Consider the following 15,948-nt stretch of genomic DNA (forward strand, 5'->3'; position numbering starts at 1 on the left):
TGATTGGGAATACTGTATTGGGGCTTAGTATTTAGGAAATCATGATTTTCAAAACCAATAGACTATCTTCGAAGACTTTTTCAAGGTCTAAATTTTCACCTCAGGTGGATGTGCAGTTGTAGTACAAGTCACAATGTTAAGAATCATAATGCAAATTGTGTGGTTGGAATTTTTCTCTATCAACCATATAAGGCTTTCCCTCCTTAATGCCAAAATCATTGATGGTGTGAAATATCCCTTTCAAAGATAGGGGTTATCCCTAGTGAGAAGTCACATTTACACCTCACATTGTTTGGAATAGGGAATTAATCTAGATTTTGGCCTACAAATGTCACTAGTTTTTAAATATTATTTTGAATCATGTAATGTTAAATTTAGATGTAGATAAGATTCCATTCTATATGTGATGTGAACATCTATGCGAAGGTTTCATAACTTGGAGAGAGTAATTAACAATATAAGCAAACACTAAACATATATCTACTACTATCTTCAACAAGAGGCTTACTAAGTTAATAACAACATAGATATAAATAACTAGATATAGAACATTAAAACAATCTAAAATAAAACAACTAGTTATGGTCTTATACTTATTGCCTTAAACAAACATCTAAGAGATAAATAGAAACAAAAATGCCTTCTTTATACATGGGAATAATATTCATTATAAAGAAACATTTTTACTACAACTCCATCAATTTTATTTATTTATTTAATTTTATTTTTTTCGAGGGAAAAATCGAACTTTTTATTAAGGAAATAAAAAGTTACATAGCATATGCATTTAAGCATTCAAAAAATAGTGAAATCACCCAGGGGGGTAAAAGTCCAAAGCAACCTATGCAAAAGTATGCCACAATCCCAATCACAAAAAAATATGTTTGTCCAGTAAAAATGGCCTCCCCAATTTGGAGAAAATGACCCATAATAAGACCACAGTTACAGAAAACTGTCTCAAAATAACTTATACAAAAGATACAAAATATACCAAAGTCACTGAGAACTAGATAATGGTGAGAAGGAAAAAACAAAAATCTGTCAGATCAAATTATATATTGTATGGTCAGTGGTCTGACACACAAATTGTACCATCAACTGTCTCAGTTATGCGCCATACGTCTAGATCCTATTGAAGGCCTTCCTTAGATAGGAGGTTCGATGTTGTATTTTGTTCCCTATAGAAATGGCAAACAATAATAAGATCAAATGACATTTTAAAAAAGAGAATTTATTCAATGACAAGGATCAAAATGTGATTTTGACATCTCTGAGTATTGTTGAACCAGTTTATAATATTCATGGAGTCACCAAATATTTGAACTGAACCAATCCCCAAGTGAATGAGCCAGCATAAAATAAATTTTAAAGAAAGTAACTCAACATAGTTGTTTGTGCCTGTTTTGATACCCACAGAAGCTTTTAGAGATTTGTTTTCATTTATATGTATAACCAGCCCTGATCCACACCTATTCTGAGCATCCGAAGCACCATCAAAGTATGCCCATGGGATATCATGTCTAATTTGTTATGCACTGATATTTCTAATTGACTGAGGGGGATCAATGGAAGGGAGGAGAGTGAAGATCGAAGCACATTCTGCAGCAATCAGAGAAGGAGAGGAAGAAACTTCCTTGAAGATGCCTTTATTCCTTGCTAGCCAAATCCCCCAGGAGATAATCAGAGGGATGTTTTTTATGTTTTCTTCTAAGGCCGTAGTCCACCAACTTTGCCAAGATGCCCCGCAACTTTCCCCATTCCAGATTGATCTGATGCCTAAGAGAGACAATGTTGTTTCCCACACTTTGATGGAGAATGGTCATCTTAGAAATAAATGGCTAGTAGATTCTTTAGAGTCCTTGCACAAGATACACCAACCAGGACCATGTTTGTTTTGTTTCTATAAATTGTCCCATGTAGGCACTTTGTTCTTTAGTATACACCAAAAGAACAATCTGGCTTTTGCTGGGATTTTTAGTTTCCAAAGTAATTTTCTCCACCAGTCCTGAACCCCCCATGCCCTTCGAAGTCATCAGGAAACAATATCCAAACTTTGGGGAGTAATGCACTGACAGAGCGTCAACCCATCGAAGAGAGTCTAGACAATCCTTGATCCTGACATTTGTACGATGGAGTTCCCTAATGTAATTTTGCCACTCTTGACCCCATTGGGGATCTAATTGAATATCCTCTGCAGATTTCCACCCCTGATGCCAGATTGTAGTTATCTCTGCCTTTGTTATCTGGTTTAGGAAGAACAAGCCTTGTGCATGAAGGGAGTCCATAACCCCTCTAGATAGTGCAAAAGCCTCATTGCACCCCACCCATGGGTCAATGTCAACTCAAATCTTTTCCCCATTGCCAACCTGCCATGCAAGTCCTTCTTCCACTAGCTTGAAAGAGTCTATAGTTGCCTTCCAAATGACTGATGCTTTGGAAGAGTCTTTTCCGGGCCTGCGTATCCAATCATCCATGGGGACCAGATCGATGTATTTCCTTTTTACCACCATTGTCCATAAATTATCCTTTGTCAGAAGCCTCCACCCTGATTTGGCTGCTAGAGAGGATGCAAAAGGTTGAAGGTCCTTTATACCCCATCCTCCCCATTCCTTTGGAAGAGCAATTATGTCCCATGCTACCCAAGGTAGCACTACATCCTCCTTTGCCCCAGCCAAGAGAAAACGACTACAAAGTTTCTTAATTTCAGATAGAATACCTTTTTGGACCCATGCGATGGAAATCAAATATACGGGAATGGCAATAAGAACGGATTTAATGAGGACCAATCTTCCAACTCTAGACAACCATTTCAAACTCCATAGTTTGATACGATTCTCAATTTTTCACAACAACCAGTTCCAATCTTGTTTTATATAGGAACCAACCCCAAGTATTTTAGGCTATCCCCCATAGGGATAAATTCATAGGGGAGGGATGTGGAAATTATTTCTAATTCATTTCCCGAGAGTCCTCCATGTGCTATTGAGGATTTCTGCAAATTTATGCTCATTCCTGTAGCCCTAAGGAATAGATCCAAGGAGAGTTTCAGCTGATTGACATCTTCCCGAGATCCATTACTGAATAATAGAATGTCATCCACAAAGAGAAAATGAGAAATGAAAAGATGTTTTGTAACTTCTATTCCTTTTAGGTCACCTCTCCTCTTGGCCGAAAGAAGTAAATGACTTAGCCCTTCAGCATCCAATAAAAATAGGAGAGGGGATAAGGGGCAACCTTGTTTAAGCCCTCTGTGGTTGTGGAAAAAGGGAGAGACAACCCCATTTATGAGAACAACAAAAGACACATTAGATATGCAACCCATAATCCAGTTGATGAAACCAATACTAAAGCCAACATGGGTCATCAGTAGTCTCAGGTATATCCAACTAATCCTATCATATGATTTTGAGAGGTCAATTTTAACAATCATGCCTTTTTTCTTTGACTTCTTAATGTTGTGCATCATTTATTGGGCCACCATAATAGCTTTGTGGATTTTCCTGCCATCAAGAAAACCAAGTTGTTCTTTGGATATGTTACTTGATAGAATTGGTTTCAGCCGATTCACAATAATTTTAGCTATGATTTTGTAAATACAGTTGCAAAGGGAGATAGGTCTGAACTCTTCAAAGAAGACTGGGTCATTAGATTTTGGAATTAGAGCCAGAAAGGTTGTATTAAAAGGTTCATATATGAAGCCCCTTCTCCTTGATTATTCCACCACCCCAACAATCTCTTCCTCAAGTAGTTCAAAGAAATGTTGGAATAACTCCACAACCCAACCATTAGGCCTTGGACTCTTATCTTTTCGCATAGCCTTCAAAACACCTTCGACTTCAATTTTCGTTATAGGGGCCATTAGCCTCTCATTGTCTTCCTCCACTGCATATCTAGGGAAGAGATGGGCCACCCGGATAACCTCAGTGATTGTTGTTCCCTTAGGAGCTTTGAATAGGTTTTTGAAGTGGTCTCTTCCCATAGTAGCCAGTTCATTGAAATATTTTTCCTTACCCCCATCAGCCCAAATAATTTCCCATATGGTATTTTTTTTTTTCTCCCCTTTACATAATTCTGGAAGAATTTGGTGTTTTTGTCCCTAGTTGAAAGCCAGATGGCTCGACTTTTGATTCTCCATTTTTCTTCAATGCCATTTAAAATATTCCTCCTCCTTGTCCCTAGAAGTTTTATCCTGTCCCTCTTCTCCTTTGTCTCATATCCATCCTCTTCCAGGCTTTCCAACCCTTCTTGTTCCTCCGCAATCCACCTAAGTTCAACTTCTTCCCTAATATTTTTCTCTTTGGCCCAGTTAATAGTATCCACTTTCAATCTTTTTAAATTTCCCATAAGAGACTGAGCAGGGGATATGATTTGGGACCTATCCAACTGTCTCCATGTATCATTTACTAATATGATGAAGCTAGGTTCTTTGAGCCAACCAAGATTACATTTAAAGGGGAATCTAGGCTTCTTATTGGGACCTTTCAACTCCATTAAGATTGGAGAGTGGTCTAATTCCCCTCCTGAACCCACCCACTGCCTGAAGCCAGAGGTGTGATTTACAAAGTCCTCATTCAAAAGAAAATGGTTCAGTCTCTTAGCCACCCTGGCACCCCCCACTCTTTTGTTCCTCCACGTAGGGTATTTTTAATAAGATTTATGTCTATGAGGCATCCATCTCTAATTTTGTTCAAGAAGAAGTCAGCTAGGGGATCTGCTTGAGCCTGAGGACCTTAGGTTTCAGACAAGCCAAAGAGAAATTGAAATCACCTCCCACAACTAGATTGGGAGCATGCTAAAATATTTTGAAAATAAATTGTTCCAGAATAGTACCCTTTCCTGGAACGTACCATAGATATTGACTAGAGTAAATTTAGAGCATAATTCAGGTGAGTAAACCTCCACCCCCAATACTAGTTTAGAACCCCAAGAATTTTTCAATTTTAAAACACAATCTTTGAGACCCAAAGCCAAGCCCCCTGATCTTCTTTTTGCATCAGCAGTCACAAAAGTCCATCCTGGCAAAATTTTCTTAAGAGAACTCACGACTATTTCACCGGGACCTAGGGTTTCTTGTAACATGATGACATCATGACAATATATATGAAAGAGAGATTTTAAGGCTAACTTCTTATGTTTGCTAGCAAAACCGTGACAATTAAAGGATAACAAGATCATTTGGAAATAGTGTCAGGCGTCTGTGCTGCTCTAAGCGCCCCTTTAAGGGATAATTATTTCCCATCAGCTATGTCTAACTTGGCTTTAAATTGTGCCTTAGAAAGACCAATATTCCTTCCCCTGGTTTTCTGAGGCATAGTGTGTTCTGGAAGGCTTCCCAAACTGCCTATGGGTTCTACTCACAAGGCCCTTTTATCCCTCGATCGAAGATTGTAAGGGATTTTCTCAAGAGATAATGCATGGATAGATGTGATAATAATGTCCATGGAAAGTGATAGACTATCTAAACATGGAGGTTCATTCATATATGGCATGGAGGGACTAGGCTTAGGGAGTGCATTTAGCAAAAAATGTAAATAATATTGTATAGAGGAAGGGGAATGATTAACAGTACCCATCGAGAGTTGGGTCATTTCAACTGTTCTCGTGACTTCCTGAGTATGGTCCTACTTCGGCATGTGGGGGATCTCCAGATGTGCAGGCTGGTATTCTTGTACCTCCATCAACATTTCCCCCGAACCATGTTGTATCTCTATCCCTTCCATCTGAACCTTCTCCTCCTCTTCGAGCTGTGCCCGATCCTCATTCCGGATGTCACCCCTCTATCTTCTCCTCCATCTATATCCCAAAGGGAAACCACAGGCTAGATGACCATGTTTATGGCACCTATGACATCTAAATGGTAAGTGCTCGTAGTCTATGATTTGGCAGTAGGAGTAACCATCAATCTAGAGCTGTATTATTTCAGCCAATCCTTCTCTTGGGTCAAATCTAACCAAAATGCGAGCCACATTCCTGCATTTTGTTTCCTAAAAAGACATATCGACTTCTAGTTAGATACCCAAACTACTTCCAATAGCTCTGAAGACATCCTCTCCCCATAAGTGCAAAGGTAAGGTCGGTAATCACACCCATACCAGAATCTCTTCCACTCTTTCTCTATGTGCATCAAAGAGGGGCGTCCATTGCTTAAAGAGTATCAATGCAATACCAAAGCACCAGTTGCGATTTAAAACCCATTCGAATGTCTCACTATTGTTGAAACAGACCATGAAAAAACCTTTGGCCAAAGTGATCACCTCCACGACTTTTTCTGGTGCCTCACCCCAAGATTTCTCTATCCACTCTATGATGTATTGTGTAGAGAAAAATTTCCCTCTTGCTCTACCCACCAACTTGAGCTCCCTTTCTTACACTTCGATCTAACCTGTCGACTAGTCTTAGCTAAGCCTATAAGGGACTGTCCCTCCCGTGCATCATCCTCCTCCTCCTTGAGCGGCCCTAGCCACTCCTCCACGTATTCCAACTGGGTTATTGAAACCTCGGGTTCTTGTATGTGCGCCTCTGGTTCTAATTCTAAATCCTGTGGGATCTCCCCCACCTACTAGGATATGTATTCAAGTGGAGTTTCATTATTGAACCCTTAGAAAACAGTTAGAGGACCGCTCACTTGTTTCATCCCTTTTGGGCCCAATGGTAAGATGAAACAACCCTCCTTTTGTAACCATTTTCCCTCAGGAATAACTTCACCCTACGTCGCTTCCAAATAATATGACCGCTCTATGTATGGCTTCGAGGTTAATTGTTGGCATTCAAACCCCTGGCTAGCATAGACACAATTCAAATTTTGCCCTAAAACCATCTCGTTTGTCCACTAGCCTTTGACTAGACAAGCTTTCAACCCTTCATTTCTTCTTATATCACTACTAATAACGATATCCTCCAACCCTCCTGACAAAAAGCCAGATGCAGGAGTTTGCAGAGAACTTTCAGAACTTACTTGGATTTCTGCTTTCCCTGCTTCTGCCTGAACCATAACAAATTTTGTTGTCTCCAAGCCTTCCTAAAGGTTGATGTCAAAGCTCCTAACAACTACCCTTGGACCACCCATTTTCCTTGCTTCCAAAAACACTAAACCGCTCGTCGGATTCCACGCAAACATTTTGGCTCCCATTTTTCCATCTGGAGATCTAGTTGGAAGAGTCACCTTGGCTAGATTATGCTTAGTTGGCTCCAGACCCTAGACTGTAAGAATATCCTTCGCCTCCGGCTCTAGGTCGATGAATTCTGATGGTTTGACCATGATGCCTGCCTGAAAACTGATATGGTAACAATAACAAGAAATGGCAACAGTAACAACAACGTAATACACAATAGCTCTAACAGTGACATGATACACCATAGCTCTATACCCTAAGGGATAGGAGAGTGTTTGAACAGGTAAAGAAAAGAGAGATTGTCGCATCTGTCGGGAAAACGAAACTATCGCGTACTGAGGCAGCGATAATCCCCAGGAGGAATGAAAAAGAGCTAAGTGTTTCCCGTATGCTTCTAGATGTCTGGTTACTACCACCATTAGTACACCTTTAGACAGACTTCATCGATCCCAAGACTGTGCCCCTTCGAAACCTGAAACCACTTCCCTCTTTGCATCCTCTCCATAAATTCCTCCTCTAGTTTTCGACATCCTACAACTCCAACACTTGACAAGTAAATAGAAGAAATTCCACATACTTCCACATTCTCCCAAAATGGCTTGGCCAGTTCCTCATTAAAGTTCTGTAAAGAGGTGTCACCAATGAAAATCCCCTACTTTCTTGGGAAAAGTTACTTTCATGGAACTCTCTCATAAGTTCTCCTAAGAAACCATTATTTTTATGAGCCTTTTTATTCTCTTCTTGAAAAACTATCTCTTCAAACTTCTCTTGGACATGTGGTGGTTTGATTCCACTTCATAAGTACCATAACTTTGCCCCTCTAAAATTGTTACTTTTGAAATTTATTCACATTTACTTTTAAGTATAATTTACTTCCCCATGAAAGGCTTTAGTCATTTTCTCCTCAAAACATTTCAACATGAGTTTTGAATACAATTAATTGTTTTTAACAATGTTGAGTATGCATTCCTTTATTTATATTTCTTGTTGTGCATTCTTGCCAACTTAGTTAATGCTTTACATCTTGTTTGGATTTATTATCAACTTCTTGGCTCTTTCGTGCCTCTGCTTCCTTCTTTGGAGCCATATACATGTGTTTACATATTCATTTGAACAAAATAGTATACATGATACATTACTAAAACTTGAAATAATCCCATGGTTATAACATGTTATAGTAACTCTAATGAATTTTTCTTTCAAAAAAAATAAAAAATATCCTACCTTGATTTCAATTGCATCTTGCATGTATATTGTAAAGTTCATTAGTTCTCTTGAATAGGGATTGAGGGACAAATTGATTAAAAAATTTGGCTTGATCGAGGCATTAGAACCATAATTTGAAAAGTTGTTGGAAGAGGGCTTGATTGGAAAATTATGGCTAATTCATAAATTGGGTTGATTATTCAAAAGAATAAAAATACAACCATTATCAGCAAAAGGGCCCAATTTGGAAATCAAGCCCGATCTAAGAATCAAGAGCATAATCTTAATCAAAATATGAAACATAGATCTAATTCAAATATTAGGCTCGATTCAAGTATCAAGGACAAAATATGAATGGAGAAAGGGAAGAGAGGACCGATGAAAAGATCAGGCTCAATTCCACAATCAAGGAAAGAATTATATTGAAAAATAGAAAATGACTTTATGAAAATATCAGAACCAATTTGGAAATTAAGGAGAAAAAGAAGAAAGATGAAAATAAGATGGAATAATTAAAAAACCGGGCCTAATGGAGAGATTTAGGGTGAAAGAAAATTCAACCAAAGAAAATGGATCAATTATGAGATTGAGCCCTATCAGAAAAATGGGAATAAAAAGAGAACTTGAATGGATAAAAGGGCCTGATAAAGAAATCAACATTGATTCAAGAACTGAGGTTAAAATTTGAATTGGGAAAATAATCACTAAGTGAAAATGAAGAAAGAGTAGATTGTTCCAAGGATTGAAACTCCTCCTATAATAAAAAAATAAGGTTAGAAAAATAAAAGACCATGAGTGTGAAATCATATTTAAATCGAAATTAAGAAGAACATATCACAAATAAGGAAAAGAGGGCCTAACCAAGAAATCAGACCCAATTTTAAGATTGGTCATACAATTTGAAAAATAATTAAAATGATGCTAAATTTGAGAATCAAGGGTAAAAAGGTCATAACAAAATGGACCTTTCAACAATGACAAATCTTCCAAACATTTACAAAGGTTCAAATAGATAGAGAAATTGGCCATGTGTGAAAAGTCCCGAGCATTGAAAACCTCAAAGATAAGTCTTGAATTTAAATGCAATTTTCCATGAAAACTAAAGGAAAACTAAACCTCAAAGCAATGGAAGAAGGGGTCCCCAGGTTTTGATAAATCAAGGAAGTTGTTGAGGCTTCAACAAGAGCCCATAACAAACTTATGGAGAGGAAGAGTACACAACAAATACTTGAATGCATTTTTAACTTATATTTTTATGTAGAGTTTTTATTTATTTGCATATTGATCAAATTGGATATTAATTTTAGTATCATTTAAATTTGGGAGACAAAATTATGTTTTACTATCATGCTCAATTTTTTCCTACTGTCTAATAATATGATTGTCTAGCTTAGTTTAGTTACAACAAACTACATTTTTTGTTGTTAATATAATATATAATCACTATAACGAAAAAAGGAATGATAACTAAACTAACTTAGTGAGTATGGATGTTTTATTTAAAAGTAAGAAACGATGAGAATAAAGGAGAGAATATGAATTCCACTTTTCATGGTACATGTGTAGAGAAGGATGGTGATGCCATATATGTTATTAAAAATGTTGGCGACTGTGTGCTCTATGAGGTTATTTGCATTAGAGGTAAAATATTTTTCTTAGATGAGGGAAATTTAATAATAAAATGTGAATTGTATTTTATTAATAAAAATAATGGAAATGAGAATTCTAATGCAAGGTTAGGAACTAGGAAAGATTAAAGAAGTTTATTAAATGTGGACTGAGCCCCTCACAATGTTACATGTGCTACAATATCTCAAGGATAATAAGATCATTCTTCATTCATTGTTCATATGCAATCAATATATGTGTGTGTGTGGGAGAAAGATAATCATGATCTAACATGAGATCCTTGTTCTCATATACCTATGGAAAATGGGAAAAATGAAAGATTTTGAGTGAGACTATGGGCCCTTATACTTGGTTTTTTCACTTGGTCAACTTAGCTAAAAGGGACCCAAATAAATTTCATAAGACAAATGAATCCACATATTTTAATATAAGATAAAATATTTTACTATTTTAAAAGCATTATTTCCAAAAAATTGCAACTTAAAGATATGTTAGGCATTCAATATGATAAATAAATCTTATCGTTATGGGGAATGGATGTTCATACCCTTTTACAAGTAGAAGGTTATACATTGAAATATAGATTACCAACCAGTGTGGGTGCCTTCATCCCACCCTTTCATCACACTAAATTTTGATGACAATTGAAAATGTGATTGAGGGTGTTTAAGGATAGGAGATATCTCAAGAGATGCTAATGGTTACTTGGGACCCTATTATGTTCATAAAATAGGTATTTAAACTAATAATGAAGTAGAGATGTTAGTGCTTAACTTAGGCTTTAGGAATTCCTTAGAATGATTGTCAAATCCCTAATTATGAAAGAGTATTTTATTGTCATGATAGAGAAATTTCAAAAGGTGCATCGATTAAGGGAATAAAGAAACTAGAAGTTCACCCAACGATTAATCTATGAGCTACAAGACACCCTTCAATAGGTTATTTAAGTGGGGTTCTCCCAATTATTTTGAATAACTTAATTTGAATAATGTTCGAAGAGAAGAGAATTTAGTGGAAGATGCTCTTGTCAATAGAGGGATAGCGCTTCAAATGAGATCACAAAAATTTCTAAGACATCCACTTCTGGCTTGAGTCGATGCTCTTCAACCCAACCATCTTATTAAAAAATAATGGACTCGTGCCATTGGTAAAATATGGGAACCTCAAGCCCAATGTCAACATAAAATATCTAAATACTAACATGACTATGAAATATAAAACTAATATAACCATAGCCTTGGACAATGGAATATTAGTCATTACGTTTATATAATATTTATCAATTTTCATTCTTATAATTCTAGTAGGTTCACAATGAGAATAGGATAGGTTAGAGAATATAGGATCAAAACAAATAAAATGACCTTACCTTGAATGATGCTTTACATTACTATGTTATCACATTTATGCCAAGTCCATATCACTTTAATTGTTACAAGTTACATACCACTTACCTTCATTGTGGGCCATATTGCATTCACTATTACAATTCACAACCCATTTACCTTCATTGTGTGGAAAATAATAATTGCTTCTTATATCTCATTAAGATCTTGGAGGATAACAATACTTCCTCTCATCCCTAGTGCGATCATGTGGTAGCTTATCAAACTTCAAACATTTAAATCATATCATGTCAATTCCAGCTAAAATATGTCTCATCCTGAACAATTCAATAAATAGTGGTAAAATCAACTTTCACAATATCTTAACCATTCTATTTAGATCACATTTGGTGGGACCTCAAGGATGTATTGACTAGTGCCATACTAAAAGGTCAATTAACTAGTATCATATATGGCTATAGCAATTTGTAGTTATTTATATTACACAATAACCATGGAGAAAGATCAAATTTTTAAAAGGTGATGAGACATTTTTGTTTCATTATAGTTATGTGTATGCATATGGGAACGATTGGATGCCAACTTTAATCACATTCAATGAAATTTCATCATGATCAAGGTTTCATATTGGTATTTTCTCTTTAAGGGAGCATATTAGGGTAGAATGGAAAATATAAAATATTTAGGTCACTCCTTGAGTGTACAAGTAGTTAACCTTCAATATTATCATTCTCGAGAGCTATTGAGTCTAGGAAGGTTAAAAATCCTACAGGATAATATCAAAGAACCATACTTAAAAGCACAATTTTTTTTTATAACTTTACTTAGGAGTCTATAGTAAGCATACAAAATTATTCTATCTTCTCTCATTATTTTTTCCTTCCTTTGAGATCATATTTTTTTGTCATGTCATCTATATCTGGTCTTTCCTTAAGTTGTTATGTGGATAATAGTGTCCTTCCTTGCTTTTTAGTGGTTCTTTATAAACCTTGTTATTTTTATACTAAGGTATTAAGTCATTAGGGTTAAATACTTTGTTACAACAAGTAGGGGATGAATGCTTTGAGAAAAAGTTCTTAAAATGCCCAATGTACTTTGTATTAAAGGCTTTGAAAGGCCTTAACATTAGGGGTGCACACTGTATGTTAGTAAGGCACTGAAATATTTGACTAACAAAAATATTTGTTTTTTAATAAACACTTTTAGTCAACATGAGTTAGTAGAAACTTATTTATTTTTTATTTTCAATGGAAATAATTGCATTTTCATGTTATAGAAGTCACCCTTTGGATAAGAGGCTATGAGCATGGTTTTTATATTCCACCAAAGTTTCCTAAGGCTTGCACTTGGCTCCACCCATTTTTCACAAGCACAAGCACACATGAGCATGAGCAGAAGCATTAACATGTCAATGGAGAGACTTGAACCCCAATGATAGAAATAAAAATACCCTCACTTTCAATAACTATGAAAACCACCATTAATGATTAATGGAAACGTTCATTATATAGCTTTGTTAGCTCCCAATTTATATTAATAATATCCTCAATTAGTGGAAAGGCTCCAGTTGTGGTAATTTTTCACCTTTAGTGTGTTCTATTTTTCATACATTGTCACATTCACCTTACATTATAGTTACTTGGGGAGCACTCCCACACTACTTTAGTGCAATTTCTTTACACTCCTAATTTTTTTCTTGTTGAAAAGGGCTACAAAAGTATTATGTATTTATCACTTTCCTTGTTGTTAGATGATACCCCTATTTTTAATTGTGTAGATATATAACCCCTACTCACCTTCAATGTGAACTTTAAATCCTCTTTTACATCCTTCTAGGAAAGCCTCTACCAATGGATGATAGGGACAAGAATAAAATTCATTATTAGAATCTTTTGATTGAGACTAAACAACTGATCAAATCCCGGAAAGTGAAGGTAGATACTTTGAGAAAAAGGATAAAAGGGGAAACATTAAGGTAGGAAATAATTATAATGCTTACATAGTTGCATCTTGTGACCCACATATAACACATTGAACTCCAAACCCTATTCCTCAATACCCATGCACACCAAGCCAATAAAGTGGACTACATAAGAAATTGTCAAGCACAACATTGAGAAACATTGTGACGATATTAGAGGCTAAGTATTTCAAATTATACTTTAGAATTTAGAGGAACCACAATTGAATGTTGATTTGGAATAGGACAAATTCCCTATTATATACTTCGCCATATCATAAATCATTAGGATCATAGAATCCTTTTCCAAGCAATGATGGAGGTATAATAGGATCCTAGAGATAATTTTACATCCATAGTTAAAATTATTTAAATAGTCCTCAAAATTCATTGAGATAAGTCATACTTTGCTCCATTGGATTAAGGAATTTATCCGCTCACACAAGACACCCAAACTCGCTAGGAAACCTTATGATTTTCTTCACATCCATCCCCTCATTGAAGGTCCACTCTAACCAAATCGTCATCAATTTCTAGAAATCAAGCAAGAGATCTCCAATCTAAAGAAATAAATGAATTCTATAAGAAACAATAATGTTTGTAACCTTTTCATTTTTGAAATTATGAAACACTAAGAACTTCCATTTCAAACACATTTACATTGCTATATAAAGTACTATGAATTCCACTTAAACAATTCATCACAAAAAATATTACAATATTCTATAGTTTATTGCCTTAGACCTCACATTTATTATTATTATCTTAATGATCAAATTTATGAAAATAATCAAAACCCATATGAATGAACAAACAAATGAATATGCCACTCCCCCAAATGAATACAAATATGTGGCCCAGGAAACCTAATACAAGAGAAAACCCAGCTGAAATGTGAAGCATGTTGTTATAGCTCTGATACCACCACTTGTTATAGATCTAACCCAGAATTATTATAGATCTGATATGAAAATATAAAATAATGCAAATAAACCCAGAAATAATATGAAATGATTCTTTATTGATATCAAACCCTTACGGTAGGGCAACACCATACATTCACTCCTTAAGGAAGGAGAACACTCCACAAGCCATATGCCTGTTCATACAATAATCCTTGACTATATTCCTTGACTTGGAGTCTCTAGCCTCTATATAGGCCTCATACATACAATACCATGGGTCATTACCATGGTTCCCTCATACCATCAAACTAATACCATGGGCCCATTACATTATTACTAACTACTTGTGGTCCCTTACATGATATGGGTTAACCACCTTATTTATTACTATGGCCCATCCCATTATTACATTATTACCTTGGGTACCTCCCTTGGTACCCCATATTATCCCCCCTAGGTATATAACACATGTGCTATGTTCTCTTTTTCTTGGTTATGAAGGTTCAAGTACAAAGAAATGGGCATTCACTATGGAGCTGTCATGGACATTGTGACATAAATGGTTACAATGCAACCTTATTCCTAATATGTTATTCTCTAATATCCCACTCCTAGATGCTTTTCTCAATTATGGAACAATAAAAATACCAAAATAATGGAACCTCGTTTCTTCTTAGTGGCATAATATTTAACATAGCCTAATAATTATGCAATATAAGGGTTATGGTTTTTGCATGCCTCAACCCTCTGGTGTGTTAAGATTTTATACCATTTAGAATGTTATTAAAATTACACATTTGATAATCCCTATATGTGTGATTAATGGGGGTTTACTTGCCATCCTCTTGGTACCATGGTGATAAACAGGGTCTATCAACTTGCAGGAGGCATAACTTCCACATGCAAAATCTAATTGAGGAAAAAATTTCAACGTTGGAAAGCTTTCAATGTGTAGAAAAAAATTGAGGTACTAAATCTATGCTCCCAAAGATTTATCCCCAAAAGTGTTGTTTTATTCCTCAAACTAGCTCTAGAAGGTTATATACCCTAACTCACCAAATTAGGACCTAGACCTAAAATGGGCACTAAAAGGTAATTTCTCCATTTTTCCAATGAAAAAGTACCAAGATAGGTGAAAAATTATATAATTATCTTTCCAGATCATACCTCCCCATTTAGGGAGGTTTTGTTCCCCAAAATATTTTTCTAAATATCCTTTATCTTCTTCCTAGAGTATCATTTGGAATTTCCTGGAAGTTGTCCTTTCAACACTATCTACAAGAGTTTATGCTACTCCTATCTTGTAGTTTTGTACTTCTTCTACAAATTTTTATCTTTTTCCAAGTCTATGCTAAGTCATTTATGGTAGGTAGGCTTTGTTTTTTAGTTTCTTGATCCAACATGGAAGGCTCATAGAGTTTTAGATTTCCACCTTCACTATTAAGTAATTGTTCATATAGAAGGGTAGAATAAGTTTATATGCATTATCATCCACCTTCTCCAATACATCAATAGGACCATACCATAGATCCTTGATATTCTTACAAGGACCCCATGATCGTTTTTTATTCAAATGCAACCAAAATCTGTCTCCCAATTTGATTGTTTTCTCAATTATGTGTTGATCATGTTGGGACTTATACTTTTCCTACAAACTTTTTTCAATGTTTCATGTACTTGTAAATGGATTTGCCTATTATTTTTGACATTGTTTCTTTTTTCTTTTACTGCATCTCATGTGGAGTCTTCCCTCACTCCTTATTATCCATATACAACATCCAAGGGTGAAG

This window comes from Pinus tabuliformis, chromosome 8 (assembly GCF_031772625.1).
Source record: "Pinus tabuliformis cultivar Carrire ecotype Pingquan chromosome 8, CPIR1, whole genome shotgun sequence".
Classification (NCBI taxonomy): domain Eukaryota; kingdom Viridiplantae; phylum Streptophyta; class Pinopsida; order Pinales; family Pinaceae; genus Pinus; species Pinus tabuliformis.